A 9,920-nucleotide genomic window follows, 5' to 3' on the forward strand; every position below is an offset into this window, starting at 1 on the left:
AGGCCTGGTATTATGCATCACCATGATGCCAGGTCTTGATGTTTTTTCACCCTTCGAGCCGGTACCTTCTGGGTCTTAAGTTCATGCTGGGTTTGAGCTGGAGTCTGGGCGGGGTGGGCCATCTCGGCATGTCTGCCCTTTCTCCCTGCCCTGATGCTCAGCAGATGGTCTCCTCCAACCTCACCCTCAGCCGGCACTGTATTAGCCCCCAGAAGAGGTGCCACCCCTTGGAGCAGGAGGACCTCATGGTCCGTGTGGTAAGGTGCGACTCATCCCCCGATGAAGGGGTTCTGGCGTCTCCACTCTGTAAAGGCCCCGTCCTGCCCTCTGAGAGGAGATGCCGTAGTAATGGGGGGAGGTGGGGCTGTGCCAGCCACGGTTTCCTTGGTGACAGTGGTGCCCTTGGAGGCGGGACAATTTTTTCTGTCATTCCCCACCTCCTTGCAAGCGTGGCACTGCACACCATCTGCCACCCAGAAGATCCAGGAGGCAACCCCCCCCACTTGCTCTACAGTGAAGCCCCCGTCCATGCTCTCCTCTTGGGCCAGGTGCATGAAGGCCTGGCGCTGGAAAGAGTAGACATGGCAGAGGCTGGCCCCCTTGAGGCCAAGCAGGGTAAGTGCAATCCCGGACCTGACCTCCCCCAGTTGATGGAGGTGGGGGAGGAGGAGATCATTGGGGACAAAGGGCGGTACATTGGAGAGGACAAGTCTCTAGAGCGGTGGCCTCTAAGGGGTCCTGCCCACAGTGAGCCCCTTTTCCAGGGCCAGGCCCACCGCCCACTCGGTCCTCAAGAAGAGTACGACTTTACATTCGAAGCCGCAACGATGGCCAAGGGGCCAACAATCGCCCTGACACAGGCCTCAATCGACATTTCAGGGTGGGTGTAGCTCTTTACCCCCAGCTGCCTTGTAAGAAGTTTAAATGGTGATGGGGGTCACAGGAGCAGCAGGAGCCGAGATGGTCCCGACTGCTGCGTAAGCGACTCCTGAAGACCCTGCCACAGGCAAAGGTGGTGTCGCCATCTTGGGAGAGCTACACCCACCCCTTGGTCTCGATATGGAGCATATAGTGGAAGAAGAAAAATAGAGATGGGGTTTGTTTTTATTTTCCCTGCTCAAAAGGACAGAGAGAGGGAGGGGAGGCACAAATAGGGGGACAGAGAAGGAGATGGGACAGGCAAATGCCATCAGGTTGGGGGGAGGTGGGGTGGGTGTTGGCCTCAGTATAAGGTGGTTCTTGTTTTCTTTCGGTGATGGGGTGGGGGGAGGGGTGTGGGGAAGAGAGGACGTCTCCAGCCAGGCAGCTAGGGCTGCCACACGCGATCTTCGATCAGGGTCCGAGGAGGATCAGCCAAGTCTTCACCCGGCAGCCCTAGCTGACCCAAACTAGAAAGAACAGGGAGGGGCAAGATCTTCAACCAGGCCCGAGCAGGCTTACAGTCCCTGGGCCTCACACACACACACGCGCCCCTCTCCCACCAAGTCCAGTGGTGTTTTCCTTCTCCCCCTTGACTTTCAAGAACAAGTACAGGCCAGTTCGCACAAACGCTAGGACAAGCGCCCCCAATCCCCTTCCCGAAAATCCCACTCTTCAGATATATTAAACGAGCAGAATAAAGACCTTATTTTTTGCCCCTTGGTGTTACAGTCTTTTTCTGTCATTTGCTCTCCTGTCTCTTGCCTCCCTCTCTCCAAGAAGTAGGCCTCAGGCAAGCCCCAGGCAGGCTTCAGGCCCCTGCTCCCCAGGCAAGCAGCAGCAGCAGGCTTACCGGGGGCAGACTAGCACTTCATAGCAGCCAAAGGCAAATGTAGACAAATATCAGCAGAAGTCAGTTCCAACCACTCCTCAGCTGAAGGTAGCAGTTCTGAGCTCCAAACTCCCTGCAGTCCAAGGCGGAAGACAGGAGCAGCCACAGGAACAACAACTGCAGCAAGAGCAGTAGCAACACCCACTCAAACTGCAACCACAGCTCAGGCAGCAATGAGCTACACCCGATCCCAATCACAAAGGTGTAACTCTTTCGTTACAAACAAATAAACTAAATTAACACAATCAGGGATAAAGTAAAAGGCAGCACCTTAAAGGGAAACTGCAAAAACAAAGACAAAATTTAAAGGAAACTTATGAACATTAAATCAAAATGTGGTTAAAGGGGTCAATAAATCACCCCAGTCCCATGGTGCCCACCGGGCACAGACTGCCTCGATGGTGCTGGTGGATACCGTGTGCTCCCTCTCCAGGGACACCCGGCCATGAACGTAGCTGTGGAAGAGGGGCAGAGAGTCGGGCCTGACGATCCCCTCGATCACCTGCTGCCTGGACCTGTTAATGGACAACTTGGCCAGGCCCAGGAGCAGGTTCACGCCTGGACAAGGATGTTAATCACTTGTACATAATGTTCACTATTGTGAATAAACTCCCGAGAATGTCTCCCTGCCTATGGCTCCTTGTTCTGATGAGCAATGTTTGTGTCACTCAGATGTGAAACCTTGGTTCCTGCACAAGATAAAACCAGGTGTCTCAGTCCAGGGCCGTTTCCCTGTGCAGTGTGTAACCTTCAGACTAAAGTGATGGCCCAGCTTCACACTCACTGGGCACATTACTGATGCCTGCACCTCGATGGTGCTGGTCATTGCTGCCAGAATGTCGTGGGCAGGCGCCACAGAGTTCCATCATTCTCTTTGTGCACTCTCAGCACCTTTGAGGTGGGGTTGGCCCCCAGCTCTTCAGCATCAGTGTCCGATGACGCTGTGCTCCTGAAGGGGTCAGGTGCTGAAGGCTGACAAAGGATCAGGTGCATTTAAAGCTTCACGGCCCCCTCTCCGTGATATGACCTTGTTCTCAGCCAGACAGGAGTCAGACATTCACAGAGGCAATATGAAGATCGAAAGAGTGTCCTCATTGCATGTTGTCATCATCCTCCTAGAATCTAGCAACTATTGGGACCTCCCCTGCGTCTCCATGACATGAGCTTGAGCACTGAGGGTATGTGTGCTGCCATCAGCCACACAGGAGTCAAACGTTCACAGATGCAAAGTGAGGATGTCAGGACTGTGCTCACTGCATCTTGTCATCATCCTCCATTAACCTTGTGGCTATGAGGACCTCCCAAATGCGCCTGCCTCATCTGGCGAGGGCGATGACTTCATCACCGGCAACTTCGTCTTCAAGGACCTCATCATCGTCATTCCCTTCAACATCATTCTCATCGGAGGAGACGCGCAACTCCTCCATCTCCTCCTCAGTCAGGTCTGCCCCCGGTTGCAGCTCCAGGTTGTGTAGCACGCAGCAAGATACAATGGTGCTCAATACCCCCTCGGGACTGTATTGCATGTTGAGGCACTGGAACCTCATTTTCAATATGCTACTTGTTTGCTCCACCAAAGTCCGGGTTGAGGCATGAGCCTTGTTTTACTGTTGCTCTGCTGCAGCCTGGGGCCACTGCATGTGTCATCAGCCACATCCTCTGTGGGTAGCCCCTGTCCCCAAGGAGCCAACCCTGCAGCCTCTGCGCACCCGGGAAGATGTCAGGGATCTGAGACCTGCTAAGGATGTAGGAGTCACGGACGCTCCCTGGGAATCGTACGCAGACCTGTAGAATGTGTCTGCAGTGGTCGGACACCAGCTGAACATACAGCGAGTGGAAGCCCTTGTGGTTAACGTTTTTGACTGCTTATTGCCATGGAGATCTAAGTGCCATGTGATGCAGTCGATGACACCCTGCACCTGTGGCAAACCCGAGGTCTGGGCAAATCCCAGTGCTCTTGCTTCCTGGCTTTCCCGATCCCGGGCGAAATGCACAAAGTTGTGTGCCTTCACAAAGATATGTCATGACCTCCTGGATGCACTTGCACATGGAGGCCATGTCACCTGTGGAGACCTGGAAGGAGCCACTGGTGTAAAATTTGAAAGTCGTGGCCTTTATCATGGCCACCGGCAGTGGATGCCCTCCATGGCCCCATGGCACCAAATCCTGCAGCAGGTGGCGCATGTGACAGACCAGTTCCCTAGGCCTGTTCAGTCTTTGGTGACATTGGTTCTCAGTCATCTGCAGGAATGACAAGCACTGTCTATAGACCGTGGGCTAGCGAGGCACCTACGAGAGATGGCTCTCTGTGGATCTTCAGCTGCATGTGCAGCAGGCCCTGCCGCTCTTCATCTTGAGGGAGGTGCTCCTCCCTTTGTCGAGCCAGGTGCTCCTGCAGCACTCTTCTTCTTCTTCTTCTCTCCTCCTTGTAAGCCATGAGGCATACCGCTAAATCACCGGGCTCCTGATGTTCTCCTATGGCAGGATCAAAGAGAGAGACACTTGAGTTAGCATATGTGTCCTAAGAACCTCTCTTGGTTAAGTCTGAAGGCCCCTTCACGCATGCAGGAGAGTGTTGGCCACCACTTGGATGTGTGTAGTGCTCTCATTGGCTGTCCAAAACCCCGCCCACCTCTGCCCCACTCCACTTGACCGATTGGTGGCAGCTTTGCCCACTGGACTTGGTGCTGTGCTCTCCACTCAGGCACGGGCATTCTCCTAACCCGCACTGCAAGGCTACACTGTTAGCTTGAACCATGAGGGATACTGGTCCAAACCTGAATAAAGACATTGCAGGGGGCTGTGAGCGCCTCCACCAGTGACTGCCCTATGGCCACCTTTCACAAGGGGATTGTACAACTTACCCAGTCGGCCAATTGCTTTGCTGCCCCTTAAAACGTGCATTAGTTTGTAGTCTGTGCTCGAGGGGTGAAAAGTTCTGGAGCATTTGGTGGCCTTTGAATGCTTTTTTTTTGCTTGTGGGCAGAAAAGCTTCAGAGGCTTGTTTCTAAGCACATCAATGGAGCTACAGCTGAACAGTCTCAGTGCAGTAGAATGCTCACTTTTTACAAGCTTTTCCAAGTGCTAACCCCCCCAGACCCCCGTCATGTGTTTGTGTACTTCCTTCTGTCTGTGCTGCCTTGCCTCCTGCCCCCCGACCTGACCTGACCCACATTGGAGCCCTTGCCCCAGCACTGCACTGAAAGCCAGCCAGGGGAAAGCGACTTGCCTGGGCCACCAATCCCCCCCACCCCAACAGCCACTGAATGCGCAGCGCCTCTTCCTTGGTGTCCTACGGGCGATGGTCATGAGTGCTGCACAAGTTCGTGTTCACTCACCTCCGGGTTCCCCTTGAAGTACAGCTTGACAGGCGCAGGCCTTTTAAATGCTGTTGTGAAACATGTAATCAGGGCTCATAATTAGATACAAATGTATTAAGATGACATTCCCGACATGGGGGGGGCGGGGGTGGGATTTGTGGCCCACCATTGACGGGTGGATTGGACAATCACAAACTGCTTTCACGTCAGCGTAAGACCGATTTTTGGCCTTCTCGCCATTTTGTCCCCCGCCCGCCCTGACGCCCGATGCCAATGAGGCCGGAAAGTTCCGGTCGTTGTCTTCAGCTACAGGAACAAATTCTGCTCCCCGAAGACCAGTCACTCTCCCAAGGGACTGCCACAGGCTGAATCAGGCTGTTCACAAATTCAAAACAGAAAATGCTGCAAATACTCAGCAGATCGGGCAGGATCTGTGGCAAGTGAAACAGGGTTAATGTTTCAGTCCCATGGTCTTTGTTTCTTTACTTGTCCTATTACCACCCCCTTTTGCCTTGCACTTTCATCGTTTAATTGGTCACGTAACCTCTCCTGCCTTCCACCCTATCACAGGCCTTCCCTTTTGCCCTTTTCTCCTCTCCCTTGCATGGCAGCTGACGTGCAGTATCTCTAAGGAGGCAGCTTATGACAGCTCCTGGCTTGCTGAGCAGATGCACAGCTTATATGGAGCATTACCTCACTAACTGATCAGCTGTACCTGCCTATTCTTTTGGCTGTTTTCTTCGTCAGGGGCTGCTTGATGGGCTGTTTGTAAATGCGAAGTGAGCCGGTTTCGATCCCTGGGCCAGGGGCTTGACCATGCCCGTCTTAGAATGCGTGTCTGTCTCTGTCGGCACTGACCCTTTGTAACTTGCAATCTCCTCCCTGGCCAGATTTTCACTCAGCTGCTTCTTACTGGAGTTCATTGACATCGTGTAACAGCTGGTGGATATTAAAGAGTACAAGAATTGCAGCTCTTTGTTTGCAAAGAACTAGGAGCTAAACCTCTGGGAAATGAAACAAATGGGTTTGTTGAGGAGACAAGTAATAGCCCATTTACTGATGAAGCAATGCCAAATGATAATGTGTTAAATAGCTTATTAGCAAAATTCAGGACAGAGCAGAAGTCCTACAAAACACAGTGGAGCTACAATACCAATTAGAGGCTAGTTCTTGGAAACACTTGGATGTCTGAAAGTGCGTGTAAGGCTGCTGTTCCTGACTACATGTACTCATTTATTACTTGATTGCAACAAAGAGAAGGGAACACCTTTGCAAGGGATAACCTAAGAATGATTGGAATAAAAAATGAAAATGCTGGAAATACTCAGCAGGTCAAGAAGCAACTGTCGAGAGAGAAGCAGAGTTAATGTTTCCATTTAATGACCTTTCATCAGAACTGTTTGAAACCAGCAGGATTGTGGTTGCACCATAATTCAACTGGAATCTGGAGTTCGTCAATTTATCTCCCTCTCGCTTACTCACACCCAAGATACTTGTGTATCAATGTGTATAACCGTTCCATGGCACCACAAAGGGAAATTTTATGTTTAACATCTTGGTTTAACATCTCATTCGAGAGACAGCACCTCCAACAATGCAGCACTCTCACTGCTCTGGAGTGTCAGTCTAAAGCTTGAGCTCAAGTCTCTGGACTGAGAGATGAACCCACAGCTTTTTTGATGCAGAGGCGAATGCTAAAAACTGTGCCATGGCTGATGTAGTTTAATGGGTTAAGAGTTGTGTAATGAGCTGGTGATGTGTATCACGGTGTAACAGTGTCATCAGCAATATAGTTCCAGAAACCTGGTAGAGCAGGTGGAATAGTCTGTACACAAGAGAGATGTGCTTACCTAGTAGCTCATCATGTGTATAGTGTTTATAGTGTAAATAAAATAGATTTGAAGTAATCCTTTTTCTGCTGCTGCCTGCTAGATGGAAAATGACAGTCAACCTTTATTCAGCTCCACAAGGCAACATTACAGGTTCTTGCAACTTCGGGGTGGTGGGGTTTGGGGTGGTGGGGTTTGGGGTGGTGGGGTTTGGGGTGGGGGGAGGGGGCGGGGTGTCATGTGATATGACTCCCACTTCTCCACCTTGGTTTGGGCAAAGGATGTATATTCCTGGTCTGTTTAATATTTCAACCATGAACAAGTTCAGCAGAGGTTTCCGGCTCCTTTTGTCATCTCTGTTGGCCAAAGGCCTGGCCTTAGAAACGTAAAAGGCCTTTGTACAAGTCCTGGGATTTGAACTCTGCAGTCATGGGGCATTAGCACATCTTTAGAGATAATGAGGTTGCTGCTGTTTTGAAGGCCAAAAATTCATTTTCTGTGGGCCATAACCAGTCAGGGCTTCATTTTAAAGCCTTTGTTCAGTTTTAAGATAAATAATTTCATAGATTAGCCAGGATATATATATATATATATATATATATTTTGTAAAGGTATAGAGTGAGGTCTTAGCCCCCTGACAAGTTGAAAACACTTCATCTTCTCAGGCCTTCTCCAGTGTGCTGAGAAGGAGCAGAAGATTCCTGAGTGAATGCTAGTCTAACATCTTCCTGTTCCCTTGGATCAGTCTTTCATCGAAAATGGTTCACGACCCTTATAGTTCAGCTGTCGTGACAATCACACCCCAGTTACCAGCAGTCCTTGAAAACTGCTGTCTACTCTACCGATGATGTGCTCCTCCAGGGCGAAGATGAGTGCATGGATTTACAACGTCCTCCCAGAGAGCAGAGAACACAGTGAGGGAGTAAATCCTTTATAACAGTGACTTGTATGGGGGGAGGGTTAGGGGGAGAGGGGGAGAGCGTGGAAGAGTTGAATATAACCTGTAACAGTAAAAGAGGTTTCTGAAGTTTGGAAAAATAATTTAAATAGTTTAAGACATTGTTATTATCGAAATTGGTAATATACTTGGGGGGAGGAGTAGTATAATGGGTTGTGGTAATGAGATAGTGATGTGTATCACAATGTAACAGTGACATCAGCCATTATGTGCTAGAGACTCAGTAGAGCAGATGGAATAGTCTGTACACAAGAGAGATGTGCTTACCTAGTAGCTCATCATGTATAAAGTGTAAATAAAGCAGTTTTGAAGCAACCCACCTGTGTCAGACCAGAGTTACTTATGAGTAGGGGGAAACCTTCCCGGTATAGTTTAGGCCAGGAGACAAACCACAAAATGGCTGACATTTAAACAACACTTTTAACAGATGTATAGTGACTTTACTCATCATTTCAAATAATAGAATAACAAACTTAGTGATGGATGTTACGAGCTCAAAGTCTACAGTCTTTCGAGTGTGGTCTCTTTGTTGAACTGAATGGAACATGGCTTCCCCCAGACATTCACTCATGCCAGAGGCAGTCCAGGTTAGCCACTTAGTAATGATTACATTTCAAAACCCATCCCCCTTTCCATAATGAACAATAGACAACATTGCATTCACTATCATGAGTAACTGTGAGTTACCCACTACACCAGCCTGTTGTCATGCATTAACAAATTGTTCGTTATTCTGAGCAGTCTCTACACATGCATTGCACACATTGTCGTTAAATCGTACAGGTCTCTTAACTGTATGCATGCACATTGTCATTGGCTGTTTATCTGGATGATGTTCCTTCTCTGGGGAATGTCATTCCTATCGCACTTCTTGTTGCCATGGTAACTGTTGTGCCATTCCATTTCAGTTGTTGGGTACCAGGGGAACTCTGGGAGTGATGGTTGTTCTGTACTCAATGCAGCTGGTGAGATACCATCTTCCTGAAGGAACAGTGAAGGAACAGTTTCCCTAGTTGTTTGTCTGTGCCTGTGGTTGCGCCGGTATCTTTTGTGGTTCATTTCCACCTCGTGCGATCGAGGTGACAACTGCTCTATGCATGTCCCAAGTTGCCACATGGGCTGACTCCTTTTGAGAGCGTTAAAGGTTTATACCCTGACTGGCTCTCCAATGCTCAACTCTGGTAATGGTTTGGCAATCTTGTCAAAAAGAAATTTGGCCTTTTCACCTTGATTTTTTCCCTCACACTTGTCACTACTTCTGGTTTTAGAAGCTTTATTGCGATTGGAAGAGTTGTTTGCATGCAGCATGACATTAGTCTTTGGACTGGACTACTTTCCATGCCTTCAGTCGGTGTGCTTCTCCACTCGAGGATTGCTTTCTATATAGATTTGCTCGATTTCTTGATGACTCCTATGGTGATTTTCACCGCTGCCTCAGCCTTTCTATTTGACTGAGGATAGTGCAGAGATGATGTGTAGTGTTGAATTTCCCAATCCTCTGTGAAATGGTTGAATTCTTCACCCATGAACTGAGGGCCATTGTCACTCATCACAATGTCTGGAATGCTGTAATGACTGAAGTGTGCTTTCAGGCATCAGACTATGTCTCTGGTCATTGTTGAAGTCAGCTGGTCTATCTCCCTGTATTCAGAATTGTAGTCTTCGGTGACAAGATAATCTCTTCCTGCTAGAGTGAAGTGCTCTACTCCCAGCTTCATCCATGGTCTGTCTGGGATGTCATGAGTCATCAATGGCTCGCAAGCTTGTTTAGTTTGGTGCTTGTTACAAGCTCCACACTGGCTGATGTGGGATTAAATTTCATTGCTCATGTTTGGCAAGTAGAGCACTTCTCTTACCTTCCTCAGACTCAATTCAATTCCTGATGGGCTTGCATGGATGTGCTTCAGCATCTCTCCTCTCACATCCTTAGGGGTGATGACTCTATTTCCTTTGTGCGAGATGCCATCATGGGCTGTCAATTCATCTCAGTATGTCCAATTTGC

This window comes from Cetorhinus maximus, chromosome 22, assembly GCF_964194155.1.
Source record: "Cetorhinus maximus chromosome 22, sCetMax3.hap1.1, whole genome shotgun sequence".
In the NCBI taxonomy this organism is placed as follows: domain Eukaryota; kingdom Metazoa; phylum Chordata; class Chondrichthyes; order Lamniformes; family Cetorhinidae; genus Cetorhinus; species Cetorhinus maximus.